Raw genomic sequence first — 24,842 nt, 5'->3', positions numbered from 1 at the left:
TGACTGGAAAAACACTGTTCAGATTTCATTTACCAGTTTAAAAATAGCAAACTCTAATTTGAAACACATACACACATATCGTGCACACTCACTAATATTCCCTCTTAGGGCTAGGCAAATGTTCCCTTCTATCAACATAAATAAAATTCAGTATAATCACAAATTTCAAAATTCAGACTTGTCAAAAGATGATGTTTGTTATGAAACAAATCAAGAAGAAAATATTTCGTAGAGCCAAAATGACAAGCCACCATCTGTTAGGATAACAATGGCTATTCATCTATTTTTAATGTATAAATCAACATAATTCTGTGTTTATTTTGACTTGAAGACAGTCCATAGATTATTACATCCCTGTCCAATGAAATCTCTTCTTCTTGGGTGGGTGAGCGCTGAGCAAGGCAAATAACAGATTTTAAGTATCTTCAAATGGTGTGATATTTTTTTTTAAAGAAATCATAGGAAGATTGTCTTCCAACTTTGTCACTTTGTAGATCCAGACATGAAATCAAAAAGGAAATTAGAAAGATGCCCACAGACCACTTTAAGTTCACAAAAAGTCCGCAATAATATCACTGTGCTCATAAACAAGGAGGGGTTGCTCTTTGTAGACAGCAGAAACACTCATAATACACCAGGCACTCCAATTAAGTTTTGATAGAAGTTACGTCACGTTTCAACTCACCGCTGGATGTATGGGTCAGGACAGTACTGAAGGGTGGCACACCGGGAAGTTCCACAATTCATTTCCTTCAACTCTCTTTGACAATCAACAGATGGAGAACACTTCTAGAACACATACACATATACCTGTGTATATCCAGATATAAAGCCAGGAGGCTAGAAGCAATAGGGTCAAATGCTATCAGACATAGAAGTTTAGACACTTCCCCCTTCACACACATTTGCAAAGAGGCGGAGCGTTTCTTGATTTTAGCCAATGAGATTCAGCAAGTGACGAAAACATCAGAAACAGTTGATTCTTACCAGCCCGGCATCCTCTCCAAAGTTGTCCTTTCCCCTCTACCAAGGCTTTAGAGTCCTGGAGGTAGAGTGGCCACACTTGTTGGCAACTTGGAGGCATCTCTGAACTTCTGGTCTCTGGTGATTGGAGGCTGGCATGAATGGCATCAGAGTTTAATTTCAGCAGCCAAAAGCCTGGACTTTTATAACAGGACTGAGCTGATGAGTGTCCATCCTGCTCCAGCTAATTAATGTTTCCTTGTATCTGCATACTGATTTGATCTGAGGACTTCTGTAACTGCTTCTGGAGCTTTTTTTTTTTTTTTCATCTCCCTCCCCCTCTGCCCCCCCCCCCCCCCATTCTCCCTTTCAGCCAACCGCCTGTTGTGGTCACAATCTCAAATAGCAAAGACAGGGAAATTCCTTGATTATATTTAACCTAGAACTCACTCTTCGTCTCCACTGAGAGAAAGAGATATCCATTCACATCCCGGAGAAGTTTTTCCTGCCCCAAATAAAAGAAAATAACTTTCATCGAGTTGTGTTTCTTTTTAAAAATAGTTTACTTCAAAACACACACACACACACACACACACACACACACGATTTTCTTAAGGTAATAATAGTATATTATTTCAGACTATTTTGAAGCTTACAAAATTATTTTAAATTGCCTCTTATTGAAAACATTCTGGTTTATTCCATCTCTATCAGTCTGTCTTGCTGTCTTATTGTGTCTTATCCTTTTTGCTGGTTTTGGTTTTGCTTTGGCTTGACTTAACTTTAGAGTCACATCACTAAATTCTTCATATATCCAAAAAATGGTAAAATATCAGAAAATCTACATACAGCCTGAGTTGCTTCCTTTCTGAAGACAGGCTGTAAACCTATCCTGGTTTTGTGGATTTGGAAATTGAATGAAATATGATTCAGAAGCTAAATTAAAATAGACTCCCGCAGGAAAAAAAAAAGTGACGCTTGTGTGCTCAAGCGTCACTAATATGGCAAGTTCACATCCTCCAGTCACCCCGCTAATCACAGGTCACCTGCAAACGGGTAACATTCGTAGTCAAAGTTGTGAGACAATCTAAGGTTCTTTTCGGAGAAATTTGACATTTCCTTAAAAGAAATCCTCTTTCAAAATGTGTTTCATAAAAATATTTCATTTGTCGCTTTAGCCAGGATAGAAGGGAGAAGCTATTTAAAACTTGTCATTCTCTTCCCTTACTTAACCAGAGTGTCTAACATCTGTGAATTGTGAAATGCACAAACATGTGGGCCTGAGCCCCAGCCAAATCAAACAGCTTGTTCTACAAAATGTGAAACTTGAAGGGAAGATCATTTTACTAATTAATTATAGATTTGTTAATTGGAGCCAGAGTGTTTGGCTTTACTCCTGCTATTGGAATACAGGTGACTGACCACACAAAGTTCTTAAATTGAAAAAACCTCAATTTCCTTTGACTATGCCCAAGCCGGGCCATCACACAGGGCCTTCTTTTTCCCATTTATGAAATGAGAGGTGAAATAATGATCTCTAGCGCAGTGCTTCTCAAATGTTAGTGCATCTATGAGTCACCTAGAAATCTTGTTAACACATCGTCTGGTTCAGTAGGTCTGTGGCAAGGCCTGAGACTCTGTATTTCTAAAAAGCTCCCACGTGATGCTGATGCTGCCGGTGCTTGCATCACATTTGGAATAGCAAGACCTAGTGATATTTATTTACTTCTAGGAAATAAGCAGAACTCATCTAAATATTTTAAATTACCAGGAGAGGCTCTAGACCCCCAAATAAGTTATCAATTTGCAAACATTTCTAGCGTGTTTTTAATTTCAAAAGGTTTATGGCCTAATTTATAAAAAAGAACATTTAAATGCATATCTTGACATCAATAGCTGTTATTAAAAATCCTAAACTTACTTAGCTAAGAAGGACAGATATTAAATGACAAAAATTTTCACATAAATAATTATGAAATATATTGGGTCCTGTTGCATCGCAGAAATAAATGCAGAGAGCTACCTTGCCCAAGGGAAAAAAGGCAAACTCTCTAAGATTCAACAGCACACCAGCCCGTAGCACACAACCATCTATAACCTGGGAAAATAAGTAGCAATTATACTATAATTACCATAATTGCCACTTATATTAATATTACATCTGTCTTCCCCCTGGAATCTCAGGTTACAAATGCATAAATTATTTCTGTGGTGCGCAAGTTACATGCTTTTCCAGCAACCTAAGTCTCTTAGGCAAAAGACTATCATAGAATGAGGTACACAGAAGCCTAGGAGAAGAAAATTGCCTCTTTGATCAAGACTTTCAAGTCTGAATGACGTTGCATGTGACGACTTTTGATGTGCATGTAGAGGAAGAGAAAGCTAAGGGCTTAGGGAAACAGCAGCATTTATGACCTGAAATTCTGGACATAAGTGAAAGGGACACTTTTCTCTTTCCCAGCTCCTAGCAGCTGAGAGTGTGCACTCTGCCAAACTCAGGTATTCAAAGCACAAAGTTTTCTCACTTACATCCATGGGCATTATTTCACTACAGCTCTTCTTTGTGCATCCATCCACTGATTACATATTTTCACGGTTGCTCTCCTGCCTTGGATCATATTTTGCGTCCCCTGCCCTCCGAATGTTTTTAAGCCCTATCTGTATATATCCACATCTCACAAATCCTTTAGAGAACAGGAAGCCTTTCTCATCCCTCCAAGTGAAAGGAAACTCCTCTACCTCTAATGTCCTGAATCATATCAGCCCTTGTGTAAGGGCACCTGCTACGTCCTTTGTGGATCTGAGAACATTTTGCATAAGCCCTGGACTTATGCACTGGACTATGAACAGGTTGAGGGCAAGTCTGCTAGCTGATTTGTCGCTGCATCTCCAGGGACTAAGCAAAATACAGTTCAGTGGATGAATAACATATTTATATCTCTGCAAAAATTATCTAATCATAAGTAATACAAGTGATTTAAAGAGATATTCCATAAAACACTTGGCTTTTTAGAATCAACTTTATTGATGTGTAATTTATGTACGATGAAATTCACTAATCCTAAGTGTTCAATTTGAGGAGTTTGGACACATTATATACCATGTAGCCTCCACCACATCCAAAATACAGACTATTCCCTTACGCTAAAGGTCCCCTCACATCCCCTTCATAGTTAATTCTCTCACCACGGACCTTAGACAATCAGTGTTTTACTTTTTGTCATTATATTTTAGGTGTATATTTTCCAGAACAGCATTATCCTACAGAATTTTCTCTGATGAAGGGAATATTCTATATTTCCCCTGCCCAACAAGGTAGTCACTAGGCACATGTGACTCTTGTGATTGGGGCAATACATTTTTATTTTATTTTTATTGAATTTTAATCAACTTAAAGGTAGTCACATATGGCTAGTGGCTACTATGTCGGATGGTGCAAATATAGAATATCACATAAATGAAAGCATGTAGTATTTATGTATTCTTTTGTGTCTCGGTTCTTTCCTTGTCTTCAAGATGTTCTCCATATATGAATAACTGGTTCTTTTTTATGGCTGTTGAATGTGTGAATTCTTCCCTTTTTTTCCTTCTTGTTGTGAAGAACAAATCTGGTCTTGGATACTCAATTATGGCTAGAAGCAAAAGTCCAATAGACTTTTAAAGAGTTCAATAATAATATATCCTAGTGGATACCTTAGCCATGTGAAATAGCTAGTTTTCTTCCAAGGTTGCTAAAGCTCTAGAGGAGACAGCAGATATGTAAAGAAACTGGCTAACCTGGATTTTGTCTGGTCTCTTGTGCCAACTTACTCCCTGACCTTAGGCAAGCAGCCTACTTTGTTTAAACCTTAGATTCTTGATCTTTAAGAGGATTCTTTTATTATAAGCAATAAAAACTTACTCTGGCTGAATGAAACCAAAAATATGAAAATATGTTTAAAAAAACATGAAGATTCAGAGTGGAAGAGAAAGTTGAAAAATGAGATTCAGGAAAGGGCTAGAATCAGGATAGCTTCAGGGGTGTAAGTAATAGGAATGAATAGAGTCACTTCATAATGCCACAGCAAGAATACAGCAGACCCAACAGGTTTTTCTGAACTTGAGTCATTCAGCTTAAGGTTCAAATTCTTCGAAGGAAGATGTCATGTTTGGCCAGGAGAAGTCTGAACACACTGATCAATAGCCCCACCAAGACTGGAGCAAAGAGAAAATAGAGTTTCTATTACCCAAGGAAAGGGTCAGTACAGGACATTGAAAACAACAGATGCCTTATGAGGGGCTTAAAGTGGATGATCTCGCACATTCCTTAGAGCTCTGGCTGTCTGTGGCTGTGGGATTGGAGAAGCTGAATGTCTTTATTTTGGGTAACTAAACTTCAGGTCCCATCCTCTCCAAGTCATCCTGGCTGTGCCTCTTTTATAATGCGGGAATTAGGAGAGAACCTTTTAGCACACAAGGTGATAGAGTAAACTCATCAAGTGTTGATGAGGGACTGAGGGACGGAGGAGTTTGGTGATTTTTGAGTCCTACAACACTCTATGGACCATTCCTTCAGATCAACCCCACAATTTCTATTTTAGTGGAAACCAAGTTCCGCTTTGGTGAGGATCCTACTAACCCTTCCAACTTTGTGCTCTGTGAATCTGATATTTGCTGAAGTTGGGCATCTCGTAGGAGTAAGGCTGGACCTAGAACTTCAGTGTGCTGGATTAAGGTCAAATGTTTTTTTATATCAGTGAGAAAGTAGATGCATTGCAGCCTTAGGAACATGCTTCCTCAGATTTGACCTTTACCTTTCATAGGTCACTGGAATTCATCAAATAGAAAAAAACCACATAGGTAAGCTAAGGTCTCAGAGTCTACTGAGAAGAAAGAAGATGCTTTGGGGGTGGGGGCTCTGAGAAAAGGGACATTTCTCTATTCAGAGGACATGGGAGGAAACACAGAGAGAGGCCCACTGGGGAGGGAGGAGTTTGGCAGTTTCCCTAACAGACAAACCTGATACTCTCTAAGTCACACCCAGTGTCCCAAAGCAATGTGGGTGGGCTTCTTTTCCAGACATCCCTGAACAGCTGTGTGAGGGCTGCTCCTCACTCCCACCCCTCCTTTGCTTAATGCCCACGTGAGTGAGAGATAAATAAGAAGATACAGGAAGTCCTTATTTGGCACTCGCCAGATTTTTTTTCCCCTGAACTATTCATTGAGGTGCAGATATGATGCACCTTATTCTGAATGTCTTGGTGTGCATTTTCGAAAATGAGGAAATCTCAGATCAACAAACTTTATAAAATTTAATCTTCTGTATACACCTTATTCAGATTTCTCCAATTATCCCAATAATGTCCTTTATAGCAAGAGAAAATCCTAACTCACTCATGTCCTTATGTCTCACGGCATAGATATTTTTGAAAGGTGCAGGCTAATTATTTTGTAGAACATCCCCTATTTTCGGTTTGACTAATGTTTCTTCATGATTAGAGGCAGTAATGCACTTTTGGCAGATACATCACAAAAGTGATACTGTGACCATAAGATTGCATCATTTCAAGAATTGCTCGGTTTTTGAAGCCCACCAAAAAGTTTTCCCCAGGGTTCATCTCAGAACTAGATTTAGCATAAATTTAATAGAGATAAATGCCAAGACCTCTTGTCTGCACAGTCCTGGGAACTACTTAGCAATATTTCTACATTGCCATTGTGTTTCTGTAAAATAGATGAATGTAAAATATTTGAACTATAATCTTCTAATGTTACTGTACCATTCTACTCCAATTTCCCCTTCATTGCCTTTTGCTTCACACAGAGTGGTTGTAGAGGGGCAGTGGGAGTTTTAGGATCCAAAAAAAAGCAAGTTAGACAGGAGATTATTATAGTTTGTGTTTCAGAGGGATACATTTATGTGGTTTGTAGTTATCTTTGTGTAGGGTTCAGTTATTGCCACTCATCCTGTAGTGGGAATGGCTTCCAAGAATATTCCTTTTGCCCATGTATTGACTCACTAGGCACAGTGTCACCTGAGCCTGTGGCTGGAGGTCATATAGATATCCCCTATAATAACTACCATTGGAAATGTGTGAATAGTGGAGGAGAAACACAGGCTAGAATGTACAGTGCCAGAAACTATACTGTGGAAACTATTCCTTCTTTTTTATCAGACGTTTAAAATTATAAGCAGTGGAATCAGTACTTATCAGTACTTATCAGACCCAGGTTCTCTCCTATCTATTATGTAGCATATACAATTATAAGTGAACCATGTATTATCTGGTAATTTATGATGAGTGATGCATTAAATAGAATTTATCCTTATGTTTGTATTTGTAGGAACACAAATGTGTGGCAGCAAGTGTGTTTGTTCAGCCTTAGAATGGGGTCATATATGTGATGTTAAGACTTTATATGTGATATATGTAAGAGACCAAGATTCTATGACTCTAAACTTGTAGGCTGTATTTATATATGATCCATCTATTTATCTATCTACATTAAATCACTTTGTTCCAAAATGATTTGAGGTACTTTATAAAATACATATGCTTGTAAGAAGACTAAGGAATACATATGCAGCATTATCAGTGGCCAAAAATAGGATAAAATGGGGAGTTGTTGTTGAACGGGTATAGAGTTTCAGTTTTGCAAGATGAGTAAGTTCAGGAGGTTTATTGCGCAGCAATGTGATTATATCTAACACTACGTAATAGTACACTTAAATTGACAGTAAATTCAGTGTTAGGCTTTTTTTTTTTACTACAACTTAAAAATATTTTAATTTACCAGCATGTCAGTAAATGAGGAAACCAATAACCAGTAAAAACATCAAGGGTAGGAAAAATAGAAAATCAAGAACAGTATTTGTTCACAAAATAGTACATCAAGTTCTATACTTGTGCTTAAGGGCAGTGAACTTATCTGTAAACTTCTAAGAAGTTAATGGAAGGAAGACTTACATGTCATGTTTTTGAATCAAATAGCTTAGATTTGTTATATATAGCACATTCTAGGTATAAAATATATCTGTTAAAAATAAGGGAGAAATTATGGCATATATGAGTCTTCAAAAAATTAAACTTTGGCTTCTAGACTGTCAATCTAATGCATTTATTTGATTGCTTATTATAATAGTGGATGATTTTGTAATGAAGCCTGACTTTCTAGTGGCTTCTAGTATAATTCTCTTACAAGACTCTATGGCACTCACTGATTTGACAATTAATTCAGAGATTCAATATGTATATTCCTTGAGGGCTTCCTCCATGTGCCCATCAGGGAACCTGGGACTCTGGGTAGCAAGTGAGTCACTTTGATTCAATCCTTGCATTCAAATAACCCTCAGTAAAGTTGAAAATGACTTTTTTTTCTTTTCTTCCCTTCCTCCTCCTCCTCCTCCTCCACCTCCTCCTCCTCCTCCTCCTCCTCTTCCTCCTCCTCCTTCTCCTTCTTCTTCTTCTTCTTCTTCTTCTTCTTCTTCTTCTTCTTCTTCTTCTTCTTCTTCTTCTTCTTCTTTCTTCTTCTTCTTTCTTTTTTGTTGCTGTTTTTGTATTTTAAGCTTCCTAGACAAAGGGATAACATAGTTGTGTCTGAGTTACTGATGACCAATTTGTCCCTTGAGCTTTTGGTTTGGGGTATTTGGTGCCTGATTAGTGCAGATGAGTTAAGAATATATTTACTAGAATTCATGAAACATGTATGTAGGTAGGAGGAAATATAATGGAGCATTCTTATTTATTTTCTTGTGGTTTGAGCCCAAGAGAGTCAGCTATAGCTGAACCTCTCCCTCAGACACACATTCATTCACAAATTTGTCTTATTGTTTGAGTTCTGATCATCAGAAAGTCAGAAAAGATATCATTTGTGGAAGAAAGGGCTGTGGGTGTGAGCCAAGAAAACAAGGTCTGATCTGTATATCCCAAAGACATGATGATTTCTCTCTCTCTTTCTTTCTTCTTTCTTTCTTTCTTTCTTTCTTTCTTTCTTTCTTTCTTTCTTTCTTTCTTTCTTTCTTTCTTCTTTTTTTCTTTCTTTCTTCTTTCTTTCTTTCTTTCTTTCTTTCTTTCTTCTTTCTTTCTTTCTTTTCTTTCTTCTTTCTTTCTTTCTTTCTCTTTCTTTCTTTTCTTTCTTTCTTTCTTTCTTTCTTTCTTTCTTTCTTTCTTTCTTTCTTTCTTTCTTTCTTTCTTTCTTTCTTTCTTTCCTCCTTTCTTTCTTTCCTTCTCTCTCTCTCTCTCTCTTTCTCTCTCTCTCTCTCTCTCTTCCTTAGAGAGTGTGTGTAAGGGTGGGGTGTGGGGACCAGGGTGGCGAGGGGCAAAGGGAGAGGGAGAGAGAGAATCTTAAACAGGCATCACAATCAGCGTGGAGTGATGTGGAGCTGGATCTCAGGACTCTAAGATCATGACCTGAGCCGAAATCAAGAGTCTGACATTTAACCAACTGAGCCACCCAGGTGCCCCTATTTCTTAAATCAGTGAGTGCTTTCTGCTGTGTAGATTCCTGAAATACACTCTTTGTCTATGGAGCACAGATCCCAAAAGAGGGGTTAAGGACATTTGCAAAGGCTTGTTAATTTTTATTTTTGAAAATTACCTATACTCAAAGTTAAAAGGGAATTTAGAGATAATTTACTCAGAACATGTCCCAGCAAACAGAATGGTTTAAAAATAACAAGCCTTCGGGGATCCCCGGGTGGCGCAGCGGTTTAGCGCCTGCCTTTGGCCCAGGGTGCGATCCTGGAGACCCGGGATCGAATCCCACATCAGGCTCCCGGTGCATGGAGCCTGCTTCTCCCTCTGCCTATGTCTCTGCCTCTCTCTCTCTCTCTCTCTCACTGTGTGCCTATCATAAATAAATAAAATAAAATTTAAAAAAATAACAAGCCTTCATATAGTGCTTTAAATTTTACTGAGCACTTTCACATACATTCTCTCATCAGATACTCCCAGAAGCCATGTGAAGACCAGAACAAGTGGTATCACATTGATGAGGAAACTAAGACACAGACAACTTGGATAAACTCACAATTACATAACTATCAGTGGCAGTAGCCTATAGTAGACCCAACTCTTACTTCCAGCTCTGAACTCATTTGCTCAATAGGATAGCATTAATTAAGTCCTATGGTATACCTGGTATTGTGCAGGGCTCTGAAAACATAAAAGTAAATAAAATACAATCTCTTTCCTCCATAGTACCTGTGCAAATCCAGAATTTTTATAGTGTTTGCATTTACTAAATGTTTTATGTCCATTATCTATTTAGATAAAAACCTAGGAGCCCTAGGAGTTAGATGTTATTATCTCCATTTTTCAGAGGAAGAGACAGTTGGCCAGACAGTGTTAGAGCCATGGTCTGAACAAATTAGTTTCCCTAAAATTATTGCCACACTTCTGACCCCCTAAAAGACTCAGAATACACTGGGTGCATTTTTATGTTTTGGAGTCCCAGGCATGGTCCCTAGCACATGTCTCTCAATGTTATTTTTCCTGGTCCAGTTAGCCTATGATAACATAAGCACCACAAATGCCAACCCTTAAAGAAAGGCATGAGCTCATGACAAGCACCCACATTTAGGCGAGGAGTCAAGAATGTTAACTCTGCTTATTTTGAAATCTGGGTTGTGCACACTGTTCAAGCATGTGGGAGTGGATGTACTGATAAAATGCTTCTGTGGGATGGAAGTGATTCTCAGGGCACCCTCACAGGGGAATCCACATGGGATGACCCTTGAATATGTCTTGTTTACAGCAACATCTCTGACCCAAGTTTCTAAGGAGTAAATTTAAAGTACAACCTTGGAGGAATAACACCAATCTGAAAACACAACTACTCTTGGCTGCTTTTTTTCTATTTATTTATTTATTCATTATTTTTTTAATTGGAGATCAATTTGCCAACATATAGCATAATACCCAGTGCTCATCCCATCTTGGCTGCTTTTAGGTAGGTAACACACTACTCTGCCACTCAGTCACTGATCCACTTAAACCATCTGGATTCCTATCCGTATCTCTCATGTTATACTTCTCAACAGAATAAATAATTTCCCCCATGAACCTAAATAACTATTTATGCTATGATAATGACTGCATCAATGTATTTTCAAAAAGTAAAAATCATCTTTCTTTTCAGATCATGAGACCCTCACCATAATATATAAGGACAAGAGTTTGAAGAGGTAGAAGAAAAAGAGAGAGGGAAAGAGAGAAAGATAGTAGGTACAATGATATTTATATAGAGATGTACATATATATGTGTGTGTGTACGTGTGTATGTATGTATCATGTATACTATGTGTATATATATGCATGTATATGCATGTTTATAATGAATGTATTAATATACATACACAGTATCTATATATTTACTAGATAATCTTCCCTTCTAATTTGCTTCATTTTCTCCCAGTAATCAAAGCCTAAAAAGCAAGGCGAAGTTATTTAAAAATCCTTTAATGGGGGATCCCTGGGTGGCGCAGCGGTTTGGCGCCTGCCTTTGGCCCAGGGCACGATCCTGGAGACCTGGGATCGGGTCCCACGTCGGGCTCCCGGTGCATGGAGCCTGCCTCTCCCTCTGCCTGTGTCTCTGCCTCTCTCTCCCTCTCTCTGTGTCTATCATAAATAAATGAAAAATTAAAAAAAAATCCTTTAATGGAAGAAATAAAACAATCTAGGCAGTTTATTCTCATGGTGTGAAAAAACTTATATGGATATGATCACAAAAGTAAAATAAAGGGAAGAAAGTTCATAAACTGTTAATAGTAATTATTTCTGGGTAGATGATTTGTCAGTGAAGAAAACATTTTCTTGCTAATACTTTTCTATAGTTTTCAAATTTTATACAGTGAATATGCATAATTTTTATATTCTCAAATAACATATATGAAACAACTATCAAAAAATACCTCCCCGCAGTATTTGTCCCTGGAAGGTGTGTCTAATAGAGTGATGACACAAATTATGCCAGAATACATGGATCTAAAAGAATGTGTCTCAATTCTCTGATGGTTGTGGACTACACAGGGAATTTTTACTAAGGAATGGAAAAACTGAGAGTCACCCTCATTTGAAATACACCCAGAAATGCAGTTCTAGAGGTTGAATTGAATTCAGAGAGTTTGCATGGGCTGGTTGGATGAGGATGGAGTTGTGCAAACCATGGTCACTAGGACAGGATGCAGTGTTTTACACAGAGTTTTCTCCATTGACAACCATTGGATTAGGAAGAAAAAAATCGCTTTTATAAGAGATTTGTGATGGGATGTAGCAATCATGGAAATACACAGCTCAACTCTCCCGATGTGGGGCACATAACCAACTGACAGCCACAGCACTCTTCCTTCTAGCCAAATTGCTATCTCACAGAGGCCACACTACCTCCAGGCTCCTTCCAGCCAAGGACTGATCCTGGTGGGGTGACTAAACCAGGCCCATTTGGGCAACAAATGAGATATCTCTAATGGATAATTTTGATTCAAGAATGCCTTATGGGCCGGGCCAGCTTTTCTTGAAACTATACTCCAGTCTGAAGCTCTTTCTCCTGAATCCTCCTTCTTGTCCCCTCTTCCTCTTGGTTTTCAAAGATAGTAATTATTCCCCTTTGAAGTAATACCCCTCCTTCCTGGCATTCTTTTGCTTCCTCCCTTATCCTCCAAAAGCCCCTAGTACATCTTTTGCACATCTAATTCTATCTTGAAGTCTGCTCCTCAGAGGATGCAAAATGATACAAGTGAGCCTGAGAGTTGTCTAAGAATGCACGTAGAAACTGGATATTTAGGGGCTGACTCACATGCCACCTGACAAGTAAATAAGGTGGCATCCACAGCCATGTGGAGCATGGGTAGTTTTTGGAGCAAGCTGGGGTGTAATTAACACAGATTTTGGTAATGTTGACTTGGGAAAACATCCACTGTAGCGGTAGACCTGTAGGTTCTAAGATTTAAGCTTTTAGGAAGTTATGGGGGTAATATTGCTTGCAAGTAAGTGAAAGTGTGTGGTTACTGCTGGGTTGCATTAACTCTCTGCAGAAGGATATTAAGAAATTGAGGGCACTTAACAAGCAGTTAAAGGCTAAGTGTGAGAGCCAGGTGGCCTCTTTGGTAGCTTACGAAGAGATGAGGACCTCTTTGCAAAAACAAACAAAGCTAAGTAGCATACAACCTGATGAAGTCACAGAACTCCAGAGACATTTGGATGATTATTCAAGGCTGTGTAGAAACACCTGAGACCCAGAAATGTGGGATAGGAACATTAAGTGGTTGCTTCTGATAACCTTGTTTGCAGTCTCTGTCTTAGTCAGTTGAGGCTATTACAGCAAAGTATCACAGACTGGATGATTTATAAGCAACAGAAATTTATTTTTCACAGTCTGGAGACTGGAAATCTGAGATCAGGGTTTCAACATGGTCAAGAAAGGTTCCTCTTCTCAGTTGTAGACTTGTTGTATTCTCACATAGTGGGATGGGCTAGGCAGCTTGGTGGCATCTTTTATATGAGCATAATCCCATTCTTAAGGACTCCAGCCTCATGACTTAATCACCTCCCAATGGGCCCATCTCCTAAGGCCAGCACATTGGACATTAGGATTTCAACATAGGAATCTAGGGGGAGAGCAAAAATATGTAGATCATAGCACTCCCATAAGCCTTCAGAACTTGTAAAAATGGATCACTCTGTCCTAGTAAGAACCAGAACTTTCTTTATGCTGGAAGATGCTACCGAGGCCTTTCCTGGAAAAGCAACAAGTATTTAACCTCAGGCATGCCCTTACCTCCCCTCTTGGCTACAAGTCTCTAAAATAAGGCTTATCGTTTGTTCATGAAAAGGTAACCTATCTGTCAATGATAAAGGAAAAAAATTAATTATCCACCCACAAAGTTGCCAGAATTAGCTAGCATGTACCAGCAAAAGTCAGAGAAATATCCCTGGGATTGGATTTTGAAGGTACTTAATTGAGAAGACTGGAATATAAGACACAACACAAGAAATAGATCATTATGTACTTTTTCCTGACACAGAATTTGACACCCTGGTAAGGACCAGCTTGGATGGGGCAAGCTTACTGCTGAAGTGGCTCTTAAAAGTCTAGAAAAAGTGATGAACAGTGATGAGAGAAGAGGAATTGCTTGCGTTTCTCTGGCAGGTGGTAGAGAAAGAATAAAGAGCTAAGGGAACTGGACGTGGTAGAATGGATAAATAATGTAAAACCAGAAGACCTTCCAGGGGAATATGTTAGATAGGAAGGCCAAGACAACACATGATTTTCCAAAGCCATCAAAAAATGTGCTGGAGTAAAGAGTAGTAGCATCACTAAGAAGTTCAGGCTCTCCTCCGCAGGCCAGAGATGGTGATAAGAAAGATTGCCACATAGCTAGACTCATTAATATCCATGGCAATGATGCCCATCTACTCCCTGGTAATAGAGGCTAGATGGTGCCATTTTTCTGTCAGATATTAGGAGGTCATGGTTATCATAATGACCAACAAGGCCAGAGGTGCAGCCAAAGGCATGACCCACAAAGAGCTGTAGAGATGTTTACTAGATTATGGCATACCTAGAGGCAAAGTAATGGGAAACCAACAAGAGTTATTCTTAAAAATACAGATGGAAAAAAGCAAGAAGGTGAGAGTGGGAGCTGAAGGTAGTCACACAACACAAAGTGACAATCCCTTGCTTGATTTCTTGATCTAATTCAATTATTAAATCTAAAATCCATTGACTGAAAAGGTAGCTGGATCCCTAGAAAAATAGAAATCTGACACTATGGTAAGTATATGCCATGGCAATTCCTTCTGTTTCCCTCTGAGACCTACAGCTGTAGCCAGCTTCAGGAGTGTGAACTGAACCCTGTACTTAGAAGGGCTCCCTATTCAACTTGATGTTGTACTGTCACCATCTTGAAATTCTTTTTTTTTTTTAAATATTTTACTTATTTATTCATGAGAGAAACACTGAGAGAGGCAGAAACATAGGAAGAAGGAGCAGCAGACTCCCTCAGAACGTGATTTGGGGATCTGGGATCATGCCCTGAGCCAAAGACAGACACTCAACCACTGAGCTCTGCCATCTTGAAATTCTTAATTTTAAACAAGTGGCCCCACATTTTCATTTGTATTGGACCCCACACATATGTAGCCATTCTTACCCACAGCTATTGTCTGGGTGACTATACATTGGGTACAGAAGGTCTGAGTTGACATCAATGCCCAGAAACTTTAAGTATAATCATGGTCCCCAGTTGGGGTGGGAGCTCACATGAGTAGGTAATAAGTGGAGTCTTGGTTCAAATCCATCTCATAATGGGTTCACTGTGTTTGGAAATCCACCCAGTGGTTATTTTCCCAGCCATCAAGTATTTAATTGAAATTAATATTTGGAATTATTAATATTTGGAATTAGACTGATGCCCATACTGGGTTCTTGGCCTGTGGAGAAAGAGTGATCAGAGTGGGACAGTTTAAGTGAAAACCTCTGAAACTGCTCATTCAGCCAGGGAAGTAAATAAAAAGGAATGTCACATTCTAGGAAGGATGGTGATTAGTGCCATCTTTAAAGAGCTAAAGGATATAGAACAGAGATGAAGAGAATATTCCAATCATATCTCTGTTTAATTTCTCAATATGGCTCCTGCAGAACTCAGATCTATGCTGGAGACTAAGTGTAAACTCTTGAAAGCTCAATTAAGTAGTAGCCCTGATCGCAACTTCTATGCCAGAGAGCAAATCTTTGCCAGAGCAGATGAACAAGGTCTCAGGTACATGATATGCAATCATCAATTTGGTAAATGCATTCTTGTCAATTCTGATTATTAAAGAAGGATCATAAACAGATCATATTCACAAAGGACATGCAACAATACTCATTTATAGTTTTGTCTCAGGGCTATGTTAACTCTCACACTTCTTGTCATAGTGTAGAATGAAGGTATCTGGGCTGTCTGGTCAACCCACAGAACATCATACTGATGGTATGGTATCAATAACATCATGCCGATGAGGCAGGACAAACAACAGATGGCCTTGCTGGAAGCCCTGATAAGATACATGTTCTCCAGGGCTATACGTGATAAACTCTACAAAGATTCAGAGTCCTATACTTCAGTAAAGTCTTTAGGGATCGACTTGTTAGGAGTTTGCCAGAATATGTCTTCCAGAGTAAAAGAAAAATTGCTGTGCTTGCATCTCCTACCATAAAAAGGAAGCAGAGATTCTGATAATTCTTCTTGGGTTCTGGAGAAAACACATCCCACACCTAAGAATAGCACTCAGGCCCACATACTGGGTGCTCTTGCCCATATGCTGGATGACAGAGAAGATTTCAGGGATCTGGTGGGAAAATATGTAGCATGGAGCTTATGGTAAGCTCTTCCAGGAGGAGAATCAAGACAAAGACCCTGATATTCTGGAATATGTCCATACCATTCATGGCTGACAAAAAAAGTCTTTTGGTAAAACAGCTCCTTCTATGTTACTGGGTCTTGATAGCAACAGCATACTTGGTCATGGGGCACTAAATGGCCATGTGTCTATAACTACACATCATTAGCTGGGTTATTTCAGTTCTTCTATATCATAAAGTCAGTCTATCATTTGTCAAGCAGAAGATGAAAATGGTACGTGTAGATTGCACCCAAGCAAGGCACAGCTCCATTAGCTGCATGAGCAGGTAACCCAGATCCATGCAACCTCTCTTTACCTCCCGCCATCACTTACAACAGTTGTACCAGCAGCCTTCCTATACTTTGCACCCAAGACCAACTGAAGCAGGTAGAAAAGCCTGCCTATGGCCTTCAGCCACAGACAACCACCTATGACTTTGGATAAGGAAGAGAAGGGAGTATCCAAGAGATGGAAAGAAGACAGTGCATTTGGGCCAGAGTGAGAGAGGGGGGAAGATGGCACAAGAGGAGAGTCACATATTCAGGAGCCAGGTTATACCAAGCCAGAAAAGGAGTTGGGTCTTATTCTAAGAGGAATGGAAAAATTTTGAAAGATTTTACCCAGAGATGTGACATGATCCAAATAGTGTTTTTAAAAGATTGGTTTGTCCTGCTTGTGGAGAATATTCTGTAGGTAGGGCAAGAATGGACCAGGAAGATTAGTTAGGAATCATATGGATTAATAGCAATCCAAATCAAGACAGGCCCTTGGCCTACCCTGTGAATGAGTTACATTGTCCATCCTTGAGTGGGAAGTAGCTGTGGAGGGGGATGACACAGCCTCTCTCCTACAGGTCACATTCCAGTGTCTGACATTCTGACCAACTCAGTTTCCAAAATATACATGGTATGGTATCCGTATAGTTTGGCAGGATCAGTACACATGTAATACTAAGAGCTTACCCTCTGTGCCATATCTTTTTAAATATCACTCCCAATATCTTGCCTTTTGAAAGTCAAATCCTATACTGAATTACAAATTAAATGCATTCCACATGAATCTCTGCCCCTAGTTCCAGATTAAAATAAAACAAGAGAACCAAAGTGATGAAGAGAATTAAATCTCTGTGTATATACCAGTATATATGGAATTTCTTACAACGAGCTGAATGCAATAAATAAAGGAAAATAAAAAGTTCCCAGTTAAACTTGTTGAGCCAGTGAGGTTGCCTGGGTTGCTAGCTATACAGGATGAAACTTCCCCAAAGAATAAAAAAAGTCTCAAGAACATTCCCTAACCTTGCATTTAGTCCATTGGATCACTCTTTTGAAAAAAAAAACATCAATGGGTGAGAATAACATACGCATTTCAGTGAAATTATTTTACTTCAGTTCTTATTTACTATTATGTTAATACTTTGAATATGACTGTTTTCCAAGGGGGAAAAGGAAAAGCATTCATTTGAATAAACTGGTTCAGAATTTGTTCTGTGTTACATAAAACATACCTGTTATCCATGTATAGAAAGAACTTTAAAGTGAGTTTTAAAGACATAATCAAGATTTATATTAAGATAATTTCTTGTTTATTGTTCGAGCATTTTTCATTTATCTGCACTTAATGGTTGGAATTTAGAAAATACAAGAATACATTGACACAATCAAGCTGGTGGTATTTCAACTAAATAATAAGAGAAGGGCAAAGAAACGAAAATCATTATATGAAACCATAGTATCTTTTCCCTGAATCCTAAGATTAAAACAAGCTGCCCCATTCATTAAATCCATACTTGACATTCCAAGTTTTTTGGGGAAGACTATTGTGTGTTACTGGGAGGCAAGGAGTTGTGAAGTTTTTAAAATGTACTCTTTTGAGGTGCCAGGGTGGCTCAGTCATTTAAGCATCTGCCGTCAGCTCAGGTCAGGATCTCAGGGTCCTGGGATCAAGTCTGACATGGGGCTCCCTGCTCAGTAAGGAGTCTGCTTCTCCCTACCCTCTGCCTCTGCTCCCACTCATGCAGGTGTTCTTTCTCACATTCTCTCTCAAATAAATTTTTAAAAATCAATAATTAAATAAAATGTATTCTTTTGATGTTAATATTGAAATGCTATCAATGTGTGTTCTTTGTAAAGATATTAAAATAATCTTAATTATAATCTTGACAGAATAATCCCGGGTCAGTGTTACGGTAACAAATTATGCCATTGCTGATTAGAGCTCTAGTTTCAAGTTGAAAAAAAATATATAGGTTAAAATACTTTCAGGGAAAATGTATGCAAATAGCTGATAAAATATTTAAACCACATACCGCCTAAAATTTGTTTGGAAATGAGGTACAAAATGAATCAACTCAAGTTAAATAAACAGCCCAAGAAAGTAAAATATATAAAATGTGTTTACATCACCAGCACTCTGGGATTTTGATCTGTCACAGTCCAACGCCTTAATCATTGCCTTGTCTGCTTGTGTTTCTCCTGTGAAAGACATCCTGGCCTCAGCCACCACGGTTTATCACATGTCCCAGAATTCAGGCCCCTGAGCTGTCGGACCAATCACAAGAAAACTCATTTCTAGAATTCTGATGACAGATGAGCTGGGAGGATGACAGTTAACGAAGTAAGGTTCATATGGTGAGCTCTATCGCTGCTCTAATTCCGCATAAACCCTCTTTCTCCATCTGATGTACTTGGTAATGGTCTCTCCCCAAGACTCTCCAGCGGTTTTCAAGAGTAGTCCAGTGAAATTTTATGTTTTCTCGCCTTTCATTAAATTTTACCACAAAATAATAGAATATTAAAATGATGAGTTTTGATAGACTGTAGGTGATATTCAAAAACATTTTATGCTCATCTTAAAAACTATATAAATACATGGATGTGAAAAACACAATCCTACTACCCACTATTTTATGTTTTGGCATTTTCCTCCAGACCTTGTTTAAGGCACACAAATTTATGTATGTACTTTTGAAAATATGTGTGTATGTGTATATATATATATATATATAATATATATATATGATGTATTATATATATTCTGCTTTTTCACTTAACTTTATAAAGGATAAATTTTTACATACTCATAATAGTCATAATTATCATTTTAAATTACTTTATGTCTATTGACACTACCCTTCACATAACTTCCCCAAATGTTATGTCTTAGATAACTGTGGTACATTTGTCAAGATTTAAAAAATCAACATTAACTAAACTAACTAAACAACAGACTCTAGAGAGCTACACCAGTTTTTCCACTAATGCCCTCTTAAAACTTTTGGTTGATATCTTTCATCAATTCCAGAAGATTGTCAGTCAATGTATTTTAAAATATAGACTTTATCACCCCTTCCTTCTAACTTCTTGTTCACATTAAAAAAAAATCTATCCTTCTACGTTGCATTTTAGCCCAGATCTTCATGTTTGCCTTTTAATTTTTAGTTATCTTATATTCTGTGTCAGTCTGCTGCAAAGCTCATACCAAGTTTTTTTTCTCTTTTTCTTTTTTTTAAAAATTAGTGTATTTTTTCTTCTACAAAAACTTTTTTAATACTTTTGTAAAAAAAAATGGGGGTACTTGGGTGGCTCAGCCAATTAAGCACCTGACTTTAGCTCAGATCATGATCTCAGGGTCCTTGAATCTAGCCCTACATCAAGCTCCCAGCTCTTCAGGGAATCCATTTCTTCCTCTTCCTCTGTCCCTCCACGCCTGTTCTTGCTCTCTCTCTCTTTCAAATAAATAAATAAAATCTTTTTAAAAAGCAATAAAGTTGAGAATCAACTTTTTTTTTTTTATTTATTTATTTATGATAGTGAGAAAGAGAGAGAGAGAGAGAGAGAGAGGCAGAGACACAGGCAGAGGGAGAAGCAGGCTCCATGCACCGGGAGCCCGACGTGGGATTCGATCCAGGGTCTCCAGGATCGCGCCCTGGGCCAAAGGCAGGCGCCGAACCGCTGCGCCACCCAGGGATCCCGAGAATCAACTTTAAAAAACAAACAAAAAATGTGGTGATTCTTTATAGTTTTTTACTCCCACATGCATTTTTTATGGTTGCCTTTCATTTATTTAAATATATAATGTATTAGTTATCTATTGCATGACAAATTAGCAAAACTAATTAAGCTTAGCAACTTAAAACAACCCATATTTATCAATTCCCAGTATCTATGGGTTAAGAATCCGGACACAACCTAACTGGGTCCCCTGCTTCAGGGATCCTCACAGGATCTCAGTCAAGCTATATCAGTCAGGGCTTTATCTGTATCTCAAGGCTTGACTCATGTGGTTGTTTGCTGGATTCAGTTCCTTTCAGGCTGTTGGATCAAGGGCCTTGGTTTGTCAATGACAGTTGACTGAAGGTCACACTCAACTCCTTGCCACATCAGAACTTGCTTCTTTAAAATAAGCAAGTCAAGGAGGCATAAGAGGATGCCGGCCAAGCAGAAGTCACAATCACACATAACCATGGAAGTGACATTCCATCACTTCTGATGTTTTCTATTTGTCGGAGCAAGTCCCTGCATCGGCTCTCCCACTCAAGGGGAGAGAATTATGTAAATGTGTGAATACTAAAAGGTAAGAATCAAGGGCCATTTTAGCAATCTGTCACAATTAATTAGCTATTTTATAGGCCTTACCTAGTAATTCCAGTATCTGAAGCATTTTCAGGCCCAGTTCTGCTCTGTTGGTTTTACTTCTTCTCACTCATGGTGACTTGTTTCCTTGTATGTTTTGTCATTATTATTATTATACATATTTTATGTAGGCTGCACACCCAGTGTGGGGCTTGAACTCACAACCTTGAGATCAAGAGTTGGATGCTCCTCTGCCTGAGCCACCCAGGTGCCCCATGTTTTGTTATTTTGACTATGTTCATTTTAATCAATTTTACTTATGTATTATTTTTTCAAGTGCTCTGTTAACCTATCTACTCAGTAGCTGATTGTATAGTTTAAGATAAATTCTCAGTAGGAACTTGGTTAGAAAGTTAACCATTGGAGTTGATCATAGAAAGAGAAAGAGGGATTTTTGTTGGCTTTGTCTCTGGCTTCTTTTTGATTAGAACGGAAAGGAAAAGCTGTTTTCCAGATGAAGGCTGAAATTCTGAGTCATTGAGTGATACACACACTTTTGGAATATTTTTCCTAACAGAAATTTTCTTGAACAATATGGGTTTGAACTGTTCAGGTAAACCTATGTGCAGATTTGATGTTGTTGTTAAATATAGTACCACAATGTATTTTCTCTTCCTTATGATTTTCTTAATATTTTCTTTTCTCCAGCTTACTTTATTGTAGGAATACAGTATATAATGCATGTAACACATCAAATATATGTTAATCAATTGTTGTTATTGATACTCTTCTGGTCAACAATAGGCTACCGGTAGTTAAGTTTTTTGAGGAGTCAAAAGTTATACATGCATTTTCAATTGTGTGGGGAACTGGTGCCTCTAACCCTCATGTTTCACTGTAGTTTAAAGGAAAAGCTATGGGGACATTGGGGTGTTACAGTGGTTGAACATCTGTCTTTGGTTCAGGGCGTGATCCTGGGGTCCTGGGATTAAGTCTCACACTGGGTTCCCTACAGGGAGCCTGTTTCTCCCTCTGTCTTTGTCTCTACCTCTCTCTCTGTGTCTGTCATGAATAAATAAATTGAATTTTTAAAAATAAAGAAAAAGCTATGTAAGTGAAATGACTAAGTTGCAAAATGGTGGGGAGGGGAAGGAAGACTGGGACTTCAGGACTTTGCTGCTTTTGCTGTTGAAGGCAATCACAACTAGGTTAGAATATATCTCTTAAAAGTGACTACCTCTTATTTACATAGGAGTCCAACAGTTTCCAGCAAAGGAAAAGCAGAAATCAGGTATTTTTTTTAAAGATTTATTTATTTATGAGAGACACCAACAGAGAGGCAGAGACACAGGCAGAGGGAGAAGCAGGCTCCTCACAGGGACCCTGATGTGGGACTCGATGCCGGATCCTGGGATCACACCCTGAGTCGAAGGCAGACGCTCAACTGCTGAGCCACCCAGGTGTCCCAGCAGAAATCAGTCTGAAGCACTAATCTCTCACCTCCTTTGGCAAACAAAACAAGACAAAATAAACTCTGAAGGGAATAAACTCTTCTGCGTTCCCATGCTTTACTCAAGAAGAATTAGAATTAGTATATTTATCAAAGAGGAAATAGGTCTTACCTTAAACTTGGATTAAAAAGAAGATAACAAAACTTCAATGACCCACACCGAACATATAGTCCAACTTCTTCACCTTCTAGATGGGAAAAGACAAGCCCAGAGAGGGGCAGTGACTGGTCTGGGAACACACAGGGGTTTAGAAGCCAAATTGGAATTAGCACTGCAGCCATCTGCTTCTACTACAATGTTGGTTCCAGTGCTGCATTATGGTTTATGTAGAAGGGAAGAGTAATACACATTCAGCATTTCAGGAATCAGCACATGTGCCTGTCCCTCTATATAACTAACTGGTTTTCAACCTTATATTCCTAGCAACTGAGCCCTGGTAAAAGAGACTCTATCCTTTTGCATGAAATGTTTATCCTTCAGAGCTTATTTACTCATGCAGCTGAAAGGTGCCTAAATGAATTCTTAGCCCAGGAGGGTATCTATTGCAGCACACTGGCTCTGTGCTATTAAAGAGAAGCCTGCGCCTCTATTTTAACAACATAGTGTTCATTATTAAATAGCAGACTCTACGAGCTATATAATTGAACATAGGGCAATCCAGAATTTGCGAACAGAACTTCTGGTACAAAAAGAGTGTGTGAAGTCAGTGTTGTGATGCAACAGCCATTCCCTGCAGCTCAAAGAGGAGACTCAAAAGCACAGTCAAAGAGAATTAATATTTTCTGGCGCGGATGCCTCACTGGCTGCACAAGGTGATTTTACTGTGCATTATACTTTAATTATAACTGCGCTCTAGCCATCTGCTCTACTTCATTCCCTAATTATAGATGCAAAAAGCATTTCACAACTCCCACCCATAAAAAAAGATCTGAGGGATTTCATGGCAGACTTGCTCTGAGCTCCTCCCTCCTTTCTTGGCCTGTGGACGCTCCCTTCAACGGTACACTTGAATAGACCAGGAAAATGTTTCTGATGTGCTGATCATGTCAGAAGGTCTGCAGTGTTCCATTCATTAATTATTCTCTTCTACTGTTATTATACACACTGTGGCCAGCTTCTTATGCCATGGTCATATGTGACTTCCTAGCCACATATCTTTTTTTTTTTTATTTTAACCATTTTCTTTATTGGGGTATACAACATTATATTAGTTTCAGGTGTACAACCTAATAATTTGATATTTATTTATATTTCAAAATGATCACCACAATAAGTCTAGTTAACATCTGACATATCTTTTTGGTATCCACTCTCCTCTCTAAAAAAAATTTAAAACTTTGTCTTCTTATTTTATTAATTTTACTTTATTTATCTCCAATGCTACCATTTCAAATATCTCAAACTCCTTTGGAGAATCCTACCAGAAAGCCGTTGTCCTCATTTTTTTTTTCCAATGGAGAGGAGAGATTTCAAGAGTTTATCTGTTTTGTTGTTGTTGTTGTTTTTAAAGATTTATTTATCTATTTGAGGGGGAGGGGCAGTGGAAGGGGGGAAGTGGAAGTTTTTTAAAAATCAATCAATCAATTAATTAATTAATTAATAATTAGAGAGGGGGTGGGGAGTAGCAGAGGGGAGGGATGAGCAGACTCCAAGCAGAACTCAGAGCCTGATGAGGGGCTCCATCTCATGACCCTGAGATCATGACCTGAGCTGAAATCAAGAATCAGAGCCTTAACCAACTATGCCACCCAAATGCTCCTAAAGATTTTCTTTGAGGCAACACAGTTTATCAGTGGCTGAATAAGGCTTGAAATCACATCTTTCTGTATCATTTGCCACTCTTTCCCACTCATCACTATCATGTATCATTTGAAAATGGTACTTAAATTCCCACTGGGATGACTGAATTGTGCTGAAGCCAGCTCACTGGGATCACAAGAGCAGATTGTATAGGACTCTTTCTGACCAATCACTCACGACCATAGCTTGAAATTGGCCATGGTGGGAGTACAAAATCAGCAAACACTACAAATCAGAGTATTAACTGCTTCTCTCAGGTCAGGTATTAACCACTCACTAGAATCTCTGAAAATGGGAAATAGATCTATGCATTCTTAGAAAAATAATACAATTTGGAGCACAATGACCTCTTTATCATTGGATTTGAATAATGTGCACATGAACACTACTCATGAATGAGGAAAAGCTAAGTTCAACTAAACTTTCTCTTATGACTCTTTCAATATTCTAAAAACAGTATGGTCAAGGTGGTAAACTCAGAATTTTTGAAGAGCTTTCATGGTTTTAAAAGCAATCATCAGGTTAGGAGCTTGGGTATCCAGCAAGGCTCAACATGATATACAATAGTCCCAAAGCTGGGTTTCTGAAAAGTAATAGGTCCTTGGCATCCAAGTTCACTCCAACTGGAT

This window comes from Nyctereutes procyonoides, unplaced genomic scaffold (genome assembly GCF_905146905.1).
Source record: "Nyctereutes procyonoides isolate TBG_1078 unplaced genomic scaffold, NYPRO_anot_genome, whole genome shotgun sequence".
Classification (NCBI taxonomy): Eukaryota; Metazoa; Chordata; class Mammalia; order Carnivora; family Canidae; genus Nyctereutes; species Nyctereutes procyonoides.
The sequence above is the reverse complement of the archived record's forward strand: the minus strand, read 5'-3'. Positions refer to the sequence as shown.